Source organism: Phalacrocorax carbo, chromosome 1 (assembly GCF_963921805.1).
Source record: "Phalacrocorax carbo chromosome 1, bPhaCar2.1, whole genome shotgun sequence".
Lineage (NCBI taxonomy): Eukaryota > Metazoa > Chordata > Aves > Suliformes > Phalacrocoracidae > Phalacrocorax > Phalacrocorax carbo.
In genome coordinates, this window is record NC_087513.1 from 139,245,898 (window position 1) to 139,260,594 (window position 14,697).

The following is a 14,697-nucleotide window of genomic DNA, read 5'->3' on the forward strand; positions in this document are numbered from 1 at the left end:
AATGTTAGCAAGATAAACTATCAGTCCTTCATACAAAATGATAGCCATGCCACAAGGGAATAAATTTTGAATCTAGTCTTTTTTACTTCCTGTTTGGCTTCCATTTGCTCCTTTAGCTAACATTAGAAATGCAAATTTTAATGGTTGGCAGTGCTACAGGGTGATGAATGCGAGAACTAGTGGGCTGAATAAAAAGTAATGCCTAGCATCTCAGGTAGAACTGCTGATTCTCTTGGGTGGTCTCCCTAAGTCTGTGCCCAATTCATTACTGACAGAAAAGATTACTTAAATGTACTTTTTATAAATGTTATGAACTATAATAATGTCCTAGTTTCAGCTGGGATAGAGTTATTTTTCCTCCTAGTAGCTGGTATAGTGCTGTGCTTTGGATTTAGCATGAGAAAAATGTGATAACACACTGATGTTTTAGTTGCTGCTAAGCAGTGCTTACATTAAGTGCTTTTCCTTGAGCTTCCCCTACTCTGCCAGCAAGGAGGTGCACAAGAAGCTGGGAGGGATTATAGGCAGGACAGCTGACCCACACTGGACGAAGGGGTATTCCATACTATATGACATCATGCTTGTATATAAGCTGGGGAGAGTTGGCCAGGGGCCAGCAACTGCTGCTCAGGGACTGGCTGGGCATCGGTCGGTGGGTGGGGAGCTGTTGCATCTCTTTTTTTTCCTGTTTTTTTTTTCCTCACTCTCTCTTTTGTTGTTTTCCTTCATTACTATCACTAATACTATGATTATTATTATTACATTTTATTTCAATTATTAAACTGCTTTTATCTCAACCCACAGTTTTCTCACTTTTCACCTTCCAGTTCCCCCAGTCCCAATGAGGGGGGAATAAGCGAGCGGCTGTATAGTCTTTATTTGCTGGCTGGGGTTAAACCACGTCAAATAAACAAGAATGAAATATGACATAATTAATCACTTAGGCAGGATGATTACAAATTCCATCAAGTTAATTGGAAACTAAGCTATACAGTTATCAAAATAATACTGTTCAGCAGAAATATTTGTGATCAATTTGGAATTATGGTCTATATTTCCTTGTAAGGGTAAGACTTAAACTCTTGGCATTTTCTGCTGAAGGCAACATCCAGTCAGTTAGGTAGGCTTCACAGAATGGATCCTATCCTTAGGTTGTTCGTTGACCGGTTGGTGTTGCAGATCTATGCTTCACCTTTGCTCTGATATAGAAACTGACTCTGGTCAGAGTTGTACCACCTTCATGCTGTAGCTTCCAGTGGTAGTAACTTTGGTAGCTGTGAGCCCCCATCATATCCTGTCAATGCTTTCTGGGCTGGAGCTGACTTATGGGCAGCCAGGCTGGACAGCAGAGGCAGAATTAGCATGTTATGCCTGATGCGTCCGTGAGTACATGAACCTCGAGTTTCCCAGCTCTTTCACTGTGAATCTTAATTTGGTTTATAACATGGCTAGCTAAATTTGAGTTCAAGATTCCACTACTGGAAGGCATCTAAAAGTTGCAATACTAAACCTCAGTCAGCATTCATGGATCTACTGTTAAGTGTTTAGGAATTTTAAATAGTCACAAACTGATTGTCTTACTGAAGCCTTGATTTTTTTACTGACTGATAGCTATATTAAATCAAAACTTGTTCAATTCTATTGTATAATCTGCCACACATATTTTCATACCATTTTTATGTATTTTAACAACCTTGTCTTTGAAGAGCTTTTGTTCTATATAATTTTAAAATTTATATACTTTCTGAACTGGTTGCTAAGAATAAGCAGTGGATTTTTCCAATCTGGTCTGCCTCGAAGTTGTGCAGCATCAGATATCCAGGGTGACTCTGATGTGAGACTCCAACAAGTGGAACACTTTGCATGTTACCTTATTAGAAAATGTTATGGATTAATGCAAAAGGTCAGTCTTATCACAGTTTGTGCAATGCAGCATGCTACAGTGCATTAGGAAGTGAAATATAACAAGGTCTAATATTCTAATACATTTTTTTCTTTAACAGAAAGACAAGAAACTAGAAGCTTTACATAATCAGGGTTAAAGGTTTCTGTAAAAGCTTAAAACGATGCCAAAGTATTCTTTTTAAACATTTAAACCTGCAATTAGAGGTGTATCCAAGACATACAACTGTGCTTTTGAATCCCAAAGAGAAACTAGGCACGGTTTTAGATCAGAGATTTTTATAAAAGAGTTTGATTTGTCTCAGCATGTTTCTGTATGAGGAGCGGTTAGAAACAAAATGTAGGACTTGTACCAGTTCATCTTCTGGTCAGCCCTGAGGTTGAATATTTGAGTCTAATGTTTTGTCATAGATCCATTTCCAATTATAATCTCATCCAGAGAGTGGACACATGATTGTCTTTCAGTAGGTCTTTTTAACATTGAATAGGCATACGAGAATATGTAACCAATTTATTTTCAAAACTATTTTAACAGTTTAGATACATTATACAAGCTGAAATACTTTGGCACAGGGTCTTCCATTCCCAACACCTCCTGTTAATATTGTGGCTAGCACGCAGAAAGTGGTTCAGTAATATCAGAGAGTGCTGTCATGGAACTCTGGGACCCTACATATGTTAGCTTATAATTTAAATTTTTTTTCATTGTTAGGATTTACGACAGGGAGCTTATTTTCTCATTCTGACCGTACCATCCTCAGCTTTTCATGTATGACATGGGATTTAAGAAAATGGGATATATGTAATCTCTTTTTTACCACTATTAGGCTTTTTAAACAGTACAGTGTGGTGTTCTGCTGCACTGAATCTTATGACAACCAATATTATTTATAACCTTTCAAAATTGTTTTAAGAAATTGTGTACAATATGTAATGAACAAGATATACATTATACTGGAGATACTGGTTGCTGCTGCCAGTTTTAGCTTTGTAGATACTGTGAGGTCAGATACTATAAGGTCAGATAAATATCACCTGGTTTTATTAAAAGTGAAATTAATACAGGAACAGATACCTTAAGTAATCTTTTTCTCAGGAAAATCAGTTTAGTAAGTCATTATAATGCATGTCTATGTATTTCAGGAGGAAGCTGCTTCCAAAACCAATGCCAATATTGTGACTTTTTGGAATGTTGTGTACAAAAATACTAGTTGCTGCTGCCAATTTTAGCTTCATAGGTACTATGTAATAGCATCTAGTACATAGTAAGAGTTCAGAATGAGTAGATTACAAGGTTCTTTATGTGTATACTTTGCAGAGATAAAGTAACTGAAATACTAGATCACAGTTATTCCAAACTACTAAAGGTTGCCCTTAGATTAAACTCATTCAGGAGTTGAGTTCCCATGCTGAAATCGGTCTTGAGATTTTTTCTTTTCATTGATTTTTTTTTCTTTATAGACTCAAGAAGTACAATATTTATCACACACAAGACTAAAAATTGCCTCATTTCCTAAAATGAGAAATAAGTATTCCTAAAATAAAAATGTTTGTTCTGCTTTCCCCAAAACTTTGTTATGCATAATCTGCATTTCTATTTGAAGTAATCAGTATATTGTATGACAGCTGCTGCAGTACAAATATTTAGTAATGAAATAGCACCAAATAAACGATCTATAGGATAAAATAATTATTAGGCATATTTCTAGTATTGTACAGTTAGAAATTATGGTACTGAAACTTCATACTGAAACTTCTATAGTTGTTATTAAAGTTTCCTAAATATGTGAAGAACTGAAAGCAGTAAGTTTATTGTTGAATGAATATAAGGAAAAAAATAATGTTGAGCATAGACAATGATGGTTTAAAATAGGCCTAAGCAGAGCAAGATTTGTAGGAATGTGTTACGGTTTTTATTGACAAACTAAAAAGGTGAAGAAAAATTTTAAAAAATTAAATACACTGGCAGCAGTGATATTGTATTGACATACTTTCTTTCAAGGCTGCAAAACTACTTTTTAATACTTTTCTGATAATCTAGTCTGACCTTGTCTTTAGTAGCATATCTAACTTATTCTCAAACAAAATGCCTCCCACATAGGAAAGAGAACAAGCCTTGAATGATCAATACCATTGTCAATCAAATGTGTAATCTTCTTCAATAAGAATGCCTAGTGTGTTGGCAAGATTGTTTCTCCAAGATGTCATGAAGTTGACATTAATAATGCTTCTCATGTTTAATTCCAGAGGGATATGTAGACCATATCATCCTTCCTGTGATTTTGCTCAACATCCATGTCAAGTTGCCTGAGCTTGTAATTTTGCCAGTGTCTTTTCTCTGGAGCTTGTGGAGTACTCTACTCTCTCTTCTGTCAACTGTCATTGGTGTCTAAGACTGACTTGCAAGCCATTATTTTAAAACAATGAAGAGCTACTAATCTAATTTAACGTCTGTTGAAAGCGGTTGTTTTCTTAGTGTCCATGCTGATCTACTGTAAAAGAGGAAAACTTGTTATGAATTTTAAACTCTGAGTACACCCTTAAGACTGGAAATAAAAGAAAGAAATATTAATCAAATACTATTTAGCTTTTGTATAGTTTTACCGCCCTTCTTTACTAAAAAATCTGAATCAGTTTTAAAAATTCTCTTGTCCCTGATGTATACTATAAAAAATATTTATTGCCAATTTAAATGTCATTGAAATAAAAAGGCCAGTAGAGTCTAGATTTCCATATTTTATTCCAGCAGTGTGATGTTCATCTGCTGTTGCTGTTCCTTTTTTCTCTTTTCTTTGCAACATTGACCTCTTTTCCCCATTTCAACAACAAAGAAGTCATGCAATGTTACATGTTCAATAGTATTGTATATTAACACGTATTTTAAATTTAAGCCCATAAATTTGTATCCAGTGACCACTGTTATGGCATGCTTAAGAAGACAAAGAGTGTTTTTTTCTTCTTCAACGGTTTCATTTCTTTAGGGAAAGATTTTGGCAATTTATGTGTAAGACTATGTCTTCTCATCAGAGTAAGATATTTTAGCCAGAATAAGCTACTTTTTCTAGTCACATTAGTAATTATAGTCTAAGTTTATAGCGACAGGGTTTCAGAATGGCCACGAAGTTTACGGATTCAGTAGGACAATCTGTCAAGCAAAAGTTACATACTTTGCATAAGGAAACACAACGCCGGCGTGGCATTACAGAAAGGTTACCATAAGATATGAAGACATCTTAATTTATGGTAGCACATCAATTATAGAAGCAATGGGAAGTGACACATACTTGAGAATTGAATTCTAAAAACATGATTGCACATGGCCTGCTATGGCGACCAAAAACCTGTAAACCTAAAGCATGCTACAGTCCTTGGACTGAATTAAGTCAATCAGGGTGGAAATACCATTTGCTGTAGGCGAAGGTTGCCTGTGTTCAGAAAAGAAAATATCCTGTAGTCAGTTGTTGAGAATTTTAATATCTTTAGACAGAAAAATAGATGGAGGTGGTGATAGGAGCTTTTAATCTATGAAACTGGAACATAAACCAAGGTATGCTGTACTAAAGCCAGGCAGTTTCAAAACAGGACCATTCTATTCTCCCCTTTAACAATGAAGATAATGAGAAGAACAACTTACCAAGATCATAGTGCATTCTCTGTGACTGGGAATTTTGGTATGGTCTGCCTTAAAATAGGAATCAACATTTTGGTGTGTGTGCTGAGGCAAACATGAGCATCACAATCACATGCATATCATTTATAATTTCTCCACAAAAGGCTGTTACCAAGAACACAAGGTAGTACAGTTATGACAAGAAAGATTGTTACAAATGCGACTGAGAATTGCACTGGATCTGACCTATGTGTAAATACAGAAAAGGATGTCAAAATTCTACAGCAATGCCAGCATCTGAAATACAGTCAGATGGTTATAAATACCTCCCTATTTGTTTCAGCTTAAAAAACCCCACCAAAACAAACAAACACACCATACTTGAATATTCAACAGCATGGAAAAAACCCCATGAAATTACCGAGACCCTAATCATGACATATAATTTGTTAAGGATAAATTTTTTCCTGGCATAACTCTGATGTCATAAGTTTTCTTCTATTTAATTCTGAAGACTTCTATCCAATATTTTCCTTCTTTAAAGAATGGGTGCAGCTAGTTGTAGCCATTTGTTTCCTTTGAATGCTTTGGGTTTGACAGGTCTCATGCTAGATATCTTGCATTCTGTATATAAAAAGTGAATAAACTGTAAAAATTTTAAATTTTGGAAAGGTAAAAAAAAGCAGCATTTAAAAAAAGTCAATCAGTCAAATCAGGTTTCATGAGGCCTGTGAGGTTATAATCTTAATGTTTTCACTGAAATCAGGATAAAAGGTAGAAACCCTCTGTTCAGATTAGGTTTTCTGTCATTGTCTTTTTTAAATACTAGCGATAGTAATTACACTGAACTACTTAACCAAAAGATAGTAACCATTTTCTTTCTGTCTGGTTACAGGACTCAGACTTAATGAAATATTATGCGGGAAAAAAGGTCTAAGTTAGTTCAGAACTGGAAACTTACCAGACATCACTGATGTAGCAGTAACTCAATTTCCTCTTCTAAGACATAATACAAAATAAAAATATACCTACTGATATTCCATGTCAAAGTTTTCTTTTAGTGCTGACTCCCTACAGGACAACAGAAAGATGACAGATATGTTGTAAAATCCCTGTGAACGTTGCTGACTGTGTAGTATGAACCAATAAATGATGTTTTTTTGCTGCTGAGGAATTGGCATTTGCCAAATGCTGCTTTTGAACTAATTGCTGTGATAACAGATTGCTAAGCTGAATTCAAAGGTTCAGGTGTGGAACCAGCTGTGTTCAGAAGTAGTGGTAGTAAGGGAAAAATTTGTTTGAAAGGCTATCCTATCATTCAGCAAAATGTTAATTTTTGCTGTCTTTGCCTTGGGAAATGTGGACATTATTGCTAATTTTCAAGTTTTTTCTATCTTCTAACTCTATGGAGACTTCTGGGGTTTTCAGTGTTTTAGTACCTATTACACAGCTTGTGAAGTGACAAATCAGGACTGACATGGTATTTTTATCACCAAGAAGCAAGAAGCTGGAGAAACATTAAAAGAAAAGCAGCCTGAGACTAGAGGTCCCAGACAGGAGGCAGCTGAAATAGAGTAGCCTTAGGTGAAGCCACCTTAAAAGTACAAGGAGTTTTAGCATTATACTGGCACACCACTGTCCTAGAGGGAGTACTGGGCTTTGAAAGCATAATTAGGAGAGCCAGTCTGACAGTTTAAATGCAAGACAAGTTAGGGCCTGAGTCATTGGTTCTGGCCTGCTCATAACAGTGTTAAGATGCCCTAAGTTTACGTTTCTGTTCAAGGTCCAAGATTATCACTATGCATATATACTGTCTTTCTACTGATTTTAACATGAAATTGAAATAACAGTGCATTAATCCAACAGACAGGAAGACTGGGATAATTAATAGTCAAATGTATTTTTTCTTTTAGAGCAGGTATTTGTTTTGAGTCATGAAAGAGCACCTCCTAGAAGGGGATACAAAATATCATACAGCTAAAGACACAGTGGTAGGTTTTGAAGCAGCAACAAAACTAGATGATCTTTCAGGCCATTCATCAAAGTGTTTACAGTTTCTATTTCAAGACGGTTGAAAGAATAATAAATATTGAACAAAGAAAGTTAATATTTTTCTGCAGCTTTCTGTTTTACCAGAGTGACAATGTTGAATAACTTTTCCTGTCCAGAGTAACAGAGACACAAGAGTATCATGTATTGCACCTGCAGCTGCCATAAAATTGCTTTCTCCCTTGTGTGCATCCAGTCTTACAAGCAGTGTGAATGCCAGTTTAAATTTGAGAATATGAGAGTTGTGACTTGAGAAGATATGACAGTGGTGACTTAATATTGTCTCCCTGAAAATCAGACGAAACTGCCTACTTTGTTTTTTTCAATTAGAAGACAGAACACCTCATCAGTAAGAAATGAAAACCAACTCCAACCCTTCAACTTCAAAGCTGTGTTTATCACCAGGGAGGTTAAAAATTCTTTAACTACCAATTCTCATCATTTATGACATACAATGTGAACTTTATGATATAGGAGATGATGAGCTGTGATGTTCATCTGCATTAAATCCTGTAAATTCAGCTGAGACACTGACTAATGTCCACTGTGAATGCAGAACTGCTTCTCCTGGAACTGCTGGCAACTGTGCTTTAAGAAACAGTCTCTGAAAATTGTTCTGTATAGTTTCATATCTAAAATAAGACTGGCAATTTATTATGTCTTCTGTGAATCCTGTGGATCCTAGATATTCTCAGAAAGCAAAATGAGTGTGGGAAGGTAAATGAGTTACAAACTTGTGGCATATGTTAGAAAATCCAGAAAAATGCTGTGTAATCTAGACGGTACCAATAGCTAGAAATTGCTGTGAAAAATATATAGGACTTTAGAGATCAAGGACTTCATTTGGTAGCAGACAAAAATGCCAAACTTCAATATATAAATTTATCAGTGAATTACAGAAAAGGCAGCCAGTTTATTGTTTTTTCTCATAACAATGGCAGCTTTTTTATCCTTGAGTATACAAAATTTAAAAAGCCCACTGCCCTCTACTGTCACAACAGTTAAGGGTTCTGAGGATGGGAAGACTGACCTAAAAAAAAAAAGAAATTACTAAATAATCATGAATTTTGAGAAAAGTTCAGGCTTTCAGAAATAGGACTCAACTTAGTGAAACTCAAAGTTAGTCTTAATTGAGGCACAAAAGTCTTTAGTGGTACAGGATTAGTGCAGTAACCTGTTTTGGCTAATGAAAGAGGAGGAGGTGGAAGCTATAGTCTCATGCATCGGTGAAGAAAAAGGAGAGAGATCACAGTGGGACCGCAGAAAATACTTGATATCCATCTGCCTGATACTTCAGGTTTTTGCCTAAAGCCATGTCAATATCTTTGGAGAGAAGCTAAAATTGGATGTCGTTGTTGTTGTAGTACTCTCTGAGACATTTCAGCATTTATTTGTTACTTAAGCTTGCTCTTATATTCACTCAGAATTATGCAACCAGAATGTCACATTTTCTTCTTTATTTTTCCTAGAAGACTATTTTTATAGCACCCTTTCATGAATAAAATTGCAAGTAATCCCCAGGTAGAATAGTTAATATTTACCCATATTTGTGAGAAGATACGTGAATACGCTTTGTGTTTTGGTGAATTTCACCTTTTTAGGTTAGCATTTCTTTACTTGTGGATCTGATAGTAAATTTTTTAAAAATGTTAGACAGTACAGACACCAAACAATCATTGACCCCAACAGAGTCAAATATTTAAGCATGTCTTCAGCCTGAACTGTATTTTTAAGTGCTCTCCTGATATGGAATCACGATGAATCAAATATTTCTTTTTTTTTTTTTTTTAAGGACAAATGTGTCGATTTTAACCAAGTGGCTGTGGCCACAAATAAAAATCACTCAGCTTCATGATCATACATAATGCATGTTTATACAAAGTGCAAACTCAGAAGCATTTACAATCTGCCCAAAGTCTTCCTAATAAATTAGGTCAAATTAATAGTTGATGTTATGCATACTGACATCAGTGAAATTACATTAAAGATTAATTTGGCCTACTGCTTAAAATTCAGTTTTGAACCTCTAGGGTTAGACAATTTGCATTATGAAGAACTGATCCTTTATGAAGGTTACTTTTGAGTATGTATGTATGTATGTTCTGAAGTCTGATTCAAAGCTCAGATATATAAATGAATGGATTGATCAATTTTGAAAAGAAGAAATTATAATAATATTAATAGTACCCACTGTGAAACAATGTCTTATTTTCAAACTGGCTGTCATTGCTTTCTTGGATTCTGTAAAGGCACAACTTGTTACACACATGCCTATAGTGTGAAGAACATGACAAGTGAGGTTTGGTTTGAGATAGACTCTAAATTGAACTCTAAGGTGATTGTGTATGAGGGGAGAGCAGCCAATATCATCTGCCTTGACGTTAGCATGATCTGTAAAAGCTTCTTTCTATCTAAGCTGGGTTGTTATGGTCTAACTAGGTGGGCTACTAAGTAGGTGAAAAAATCAGGTGAAAAACTTATTGGATTGTTGTGGTTCAAGTGGAGTGATTAATGGTTCACCCTCTACCTGAAGGTCAGTTACAAGTGGAGTTCCTCGGGAGTGCTTGGATCTATGGTGTTTAATATCCTTATGAAGGACCTTGTGGGGTATGAAATATAGATATCCTCATCAAGTTTGCAGATGGCACTGTACTAGGAGACACAGGCAATACACTTGAGGGCAGGGCCACCATTCAAAGGGAACTCATCAAGCTGGAGGAATGGGCCAACAGAAACATTTTAAATTATTAAACTTCACTTATCTTTGTTAAGTTCTGCACCTGGGATGGACTAAACTTTTACAGTAGTTGGGATGGGGACTGACTAACTTGGGAGCAGGTTTGCTGAAAAGTGCAAACTGACCTTGAGTGAACAGTGCATTCTCTCAGCAGTGAGGGCTAACAGCACCATGGGCTGTATTAAAAGGACAGTCACCTGTATATCGAGGGAATTGATTATTCTCCTCTACTAAGCAGAGACAATATATGGAATAATGTGCCCAGTTCTGGTCTCCCCAGTACAGGAAAGATACCTACAAAATGAAGTGAGCTCAGAGGATGGCCACCAAGGCAGTGGAGGGCTGGAGCGCTTGCCTCATGAGGAAAGGCTGAGAAGCTGGGAGAGTTGGGCTTGTTCAGTCTGGAAATTACTTGGCTGACTAGATATGGAGTACATGAGTCAGAAGACCATATGTAGGTAGTTAGTACTGTTTAAGGGTAGGATATTTGAGACAACTGTGTAGCTCATATAACACAGGTTCTATAGAAAACCTATGTCCTGAGCAACAGGTAAAGGCCAGGCAGGATACTATTGGATGTCTAAGATGGATCTTAGAGCTTATGTTTGAGCAACTAGTTGCTAATCCAGTGACTAGCGGGTAGTAATAGGACCCCTAGTGACTGATTAATGGTAATAAGTGCACATAAAAGTAGCAACGATGAGATAGGGTAAGTTGGTAGGTTAGCTGAGAGACACAGTGTTAAGCTAACCAGTACTTATTACATTTTAATATGTGATGCTCAGTGCTGCCCAAAATGCATAACTGCAGCCATCTAGGAAAAATGTGAAAGGGAAATAAAAAGCGCTGGGAGGATATGTAACCTGCTAACAGTTCAGTGTACTGTTAATAGAAAATTATTATCAAGAAAATGAAATAACTGAAAAAGGACACGAACTGAGGACATGTTTACCCCGAAGAGCTTTTCTTTTGCAAAGTTACAAGCACCTGAAAAAGGAATCTAATAAGAGGGTTTCTCAGCTATAACTGTAAAGTTGTTAATTAAAAACTTAATTGTCCTTATACTACCATTAAAAAACCCCCTATAGTTCATTGTGAAGCCAGGTTTCAAATGTAACTTCTTTCATACACCTCAGATTTTCTTGCTGTGACCTTTTCTTCAATGTGCCATAAGTATCTTGGAGGAACAGTGGGCATGTGCAGAGAATTACTCAGGAGATGATGTCTAACAAGTGTGAAACAAATAGTAAACTATTGCTTTATAAATCACGTTTCCTGTGACCTAGACTTTTCCCCCACTTTTGTGTCTTTGAAATATTTGGGTACAAAATTTAATAAAAACAGTGATACTCTGAAAACAAGAACATTAATTTTTCATCTGAGAAAAAAGTATATGCAAAAAATAAATATCTGATAGTCAAACTCCTATACTAAAGTTCCAGTTGCAGTATTTGTATGTCAATAATGCATACAATCACAAAGAAAGCCAAAGGTGGTGTTGTTATAGACATTGAACAAAGACTTTGTAAGACAGACTCTAATTCTTCCAGTTTAAAGAAAAAAGTTGTGAGAGAGGAATATAGCATTGTTACACTCTTCTCAATGCAAGCACTGGTGCAGAAATTATGTGGTTTATTTAAAAGTTTTGAATTTAGCTCTCTCAAGTTCTAGTTGTATATAAAGTCTCTCACCTGTCCATAAAATCTTTCACCTCTTTTGCTGATCTTAACTGATCCAGGAGTTCTGATATAATTTCAATTCTCTTGCTTCTTGCTTGCTCTCAGATTTACCAGCTGTCACCTCTGCAATAGTAGAACTCATTAAAAAAATTGTCATTCAAGGGGAGTATTCAGGGACATGTTACCTGAACTGCCTTAATCCTGAAAACCATGCTCTTTCTCAATGACATGGTTCTAGTTAACTCTATATCTCTTAAGAAATAAATCTCATCTTCCAGAAGATTTCCCAGATTCCTGTACAAAAGTGTATTATTATTTTACCATTGGGATGGCAAAAGTTTTCGATATTAGAAAATGGGGCCATGATTTTTAGCTCATGTAAAACAGTACCATAAGCGCTAATAGAAATTCATGCAGCAGTTCCTATACGATATGTAAAATTTTTGAGTCCGATCTATATTGGAGAGCAGAATTTGGAATACAAAATATATTACTGAGCTTTGATAAATTTTGAAAAATATTTACAAATAAAAATAACTGAAGAAAAGTAGAAAAACATTTATTACGATACTTACAAACTTTAAAATTTCATTTTGATTAAGTTTAGTTAAATATCTGTTTCTTCTTGAAATAGAATACTAAAAGTCTCTAAGATATAATGAGAATTGTATTTAGTGGAATAGGGAAATAATGAGTGTGAAAAAAATAATTTTTGGAGTGATGCAGTGCAAAACCATGCTTAAACTAAACAACCTTCCTTCATCAAATAGCTTAAAAAATCAGGTTTTGCATAACACTATTAATTTTTTACTCATATAGGCCTTCTATAGGCCTATATATTTTTTACTCTCTAGGCCTTCTATAACAATTTTCAAATTGAATTCAAATTAAGATGGCTATTGGACCTTAAGTGTGTTTAACTAAGAGGAGGAGTTTGAGGACACATGAACTACAAGAGGAAAAAGATATTAATTTTCCATAGTGGGACAAAGGGATGCATAGATGGGCATACACTTATTAAACCATATTTTTGCTCATTGGTAGCCAAAACATTGGAAACCTCCTCCCTGGTCATGAGGCCAAATGAAACCCTGGGAGTGAGGAGTCCAAAGTCAAAGATGAGGAAAGACAGAAAGTGGATCTGAGAGAAGCTGTGTGTCTTGGAAGAGATCTGATGCAATTCTGTAAGATGTCTGGGTTAGTCTAACAGCCTTCTTTCAAGTATAGCAATACATTGAATCAGCTAACCTGTACGTGATTGGTTGGATCATCACAGCTTCCATCTTCCTGTCCTCTCATTCCACCTCTGACCTTGCAGTGCTACTGGGATAGGTGGTAACTATCCCAGTAAAAAGAAAGGGGTAAAGAAAGCAGGATAAAAAGCTGTGTCAGCTTCCCAAAGAGGCCCATTACAGAGTCACATGAGTGACAATGTGACTAGAAGGATGGGTTTTCAGAAAATATCTTAGGGTAAAATTACATTTTGGGTCAGTTAGATCCAGATGCAGTCACCTAATTTCCCATGTCTGCAGTATAGATTTCTACGTGTCATTCTTGTTTATCTCTCATCAAAGTCAATGAACATCTCTGGTGGTCTTCAGGGCCAGTTTAGATGGTGTGAGCTATCCCACCTTGACCTCATAACAGCTTTCAGAAAAGCACAGGTTTCCCACATATTTTATGTCTGCTAGTCCTGTTTAAGTATCTCAAATACCTATATACATCCTGAGTGGCACTACATACCTATGGGAAACCCACTAAGCTCAGACTGTAGTCAAATTATAACTGGTAGCTAGAAAACCATTAATCTGATAAAATCTAGATATTGACTCCTGGACAACAAAATATCTTTCTGTGTTCTTTTAATTAGATCTCCACTGGCTTAGACATAATGACTGCATATAGACAGCTTTTGCTATCGACTTATACATTTATATTGTGTTGCTCTTCAACTGTCTTGCTAGGAAGCTAATCTTACCCATGATGTTTTAGATGATCTAGTAGATCTTTATTGTCTGGAGGGGTTTGTCAAATTACCTACCAACCGAAAAATAAACCGAAAAAGGATGTAGATCCTTCACAGAAAACCTTTTCTTTGATTTCTAAAGTAGTCAGAAAACCATCCATCTCAAGCAGAATTATATCAGTGAACTTATATCAGCTTCATGTACTACTAGTGTTTCCTCTTAATAAACCAGAAGATCCAAAATGTAGCTAATTATGCAAGTAAAAAAAGATTAATTCTTTATATATTAGTTCGTCTAGTGCAAAACAAGTCAAAGAACTTAGCAACTGCTGCAGAAACAGTTACATACAAAATGTGTGTTTCAAGTAGCATTGCTTTCTAGTAAAGTAATGAAGTATAAGATGGTCTTTGCTTTTCCACCTAACCATGTAGTGAAACAAAACCACTCTCCTTACCACTAAAACCTATTGGTATTTACCCAAGCGAGGATTCAGTGGACTTACCATACGTGCATTCTTACTCAGAGAGTGCAATCGCTTGTTCTTTACATGGTTATTTAGAACAGATATGCTGTCATTCTCATTGCTTTATGATTATTTATACTCTACCAGGTAATTGTGTGGCAATCTAGATGCACAAACTTTAACCACACCTCATATGAGCATAAATTCACAAACCCATTACAGCACATGTTGTGGAGTCTATACTGCTTGGAGGTGAGGTGATCTTAGCATAGATCACTAAAAGGTTAGCA

General features: G+C 35.9%; 1 long non-coding RNA gene across 1 annotated transcript in view; it reads left to right on the forward strand.

Moving 5' to 3' along the window:
- The first annotated feature begins 429 nt into the window (after positions 1-429).
- The window catches only part of LOC135316653 (uncharacterized), a 28,931-nt gene continuing 14,663 nt past the window's right edge, over positions 430-14,697 (forward strand). Inside the window, exon 1 of the long non-coding RNA XR_010375901.1 lies at positions 430-1,382. This is a non-coding gene — a long non-coding RNA (uncharacterized LOC135316653). The remainder of the gene's footprint in view (positions 1,383-14,697) is intronic.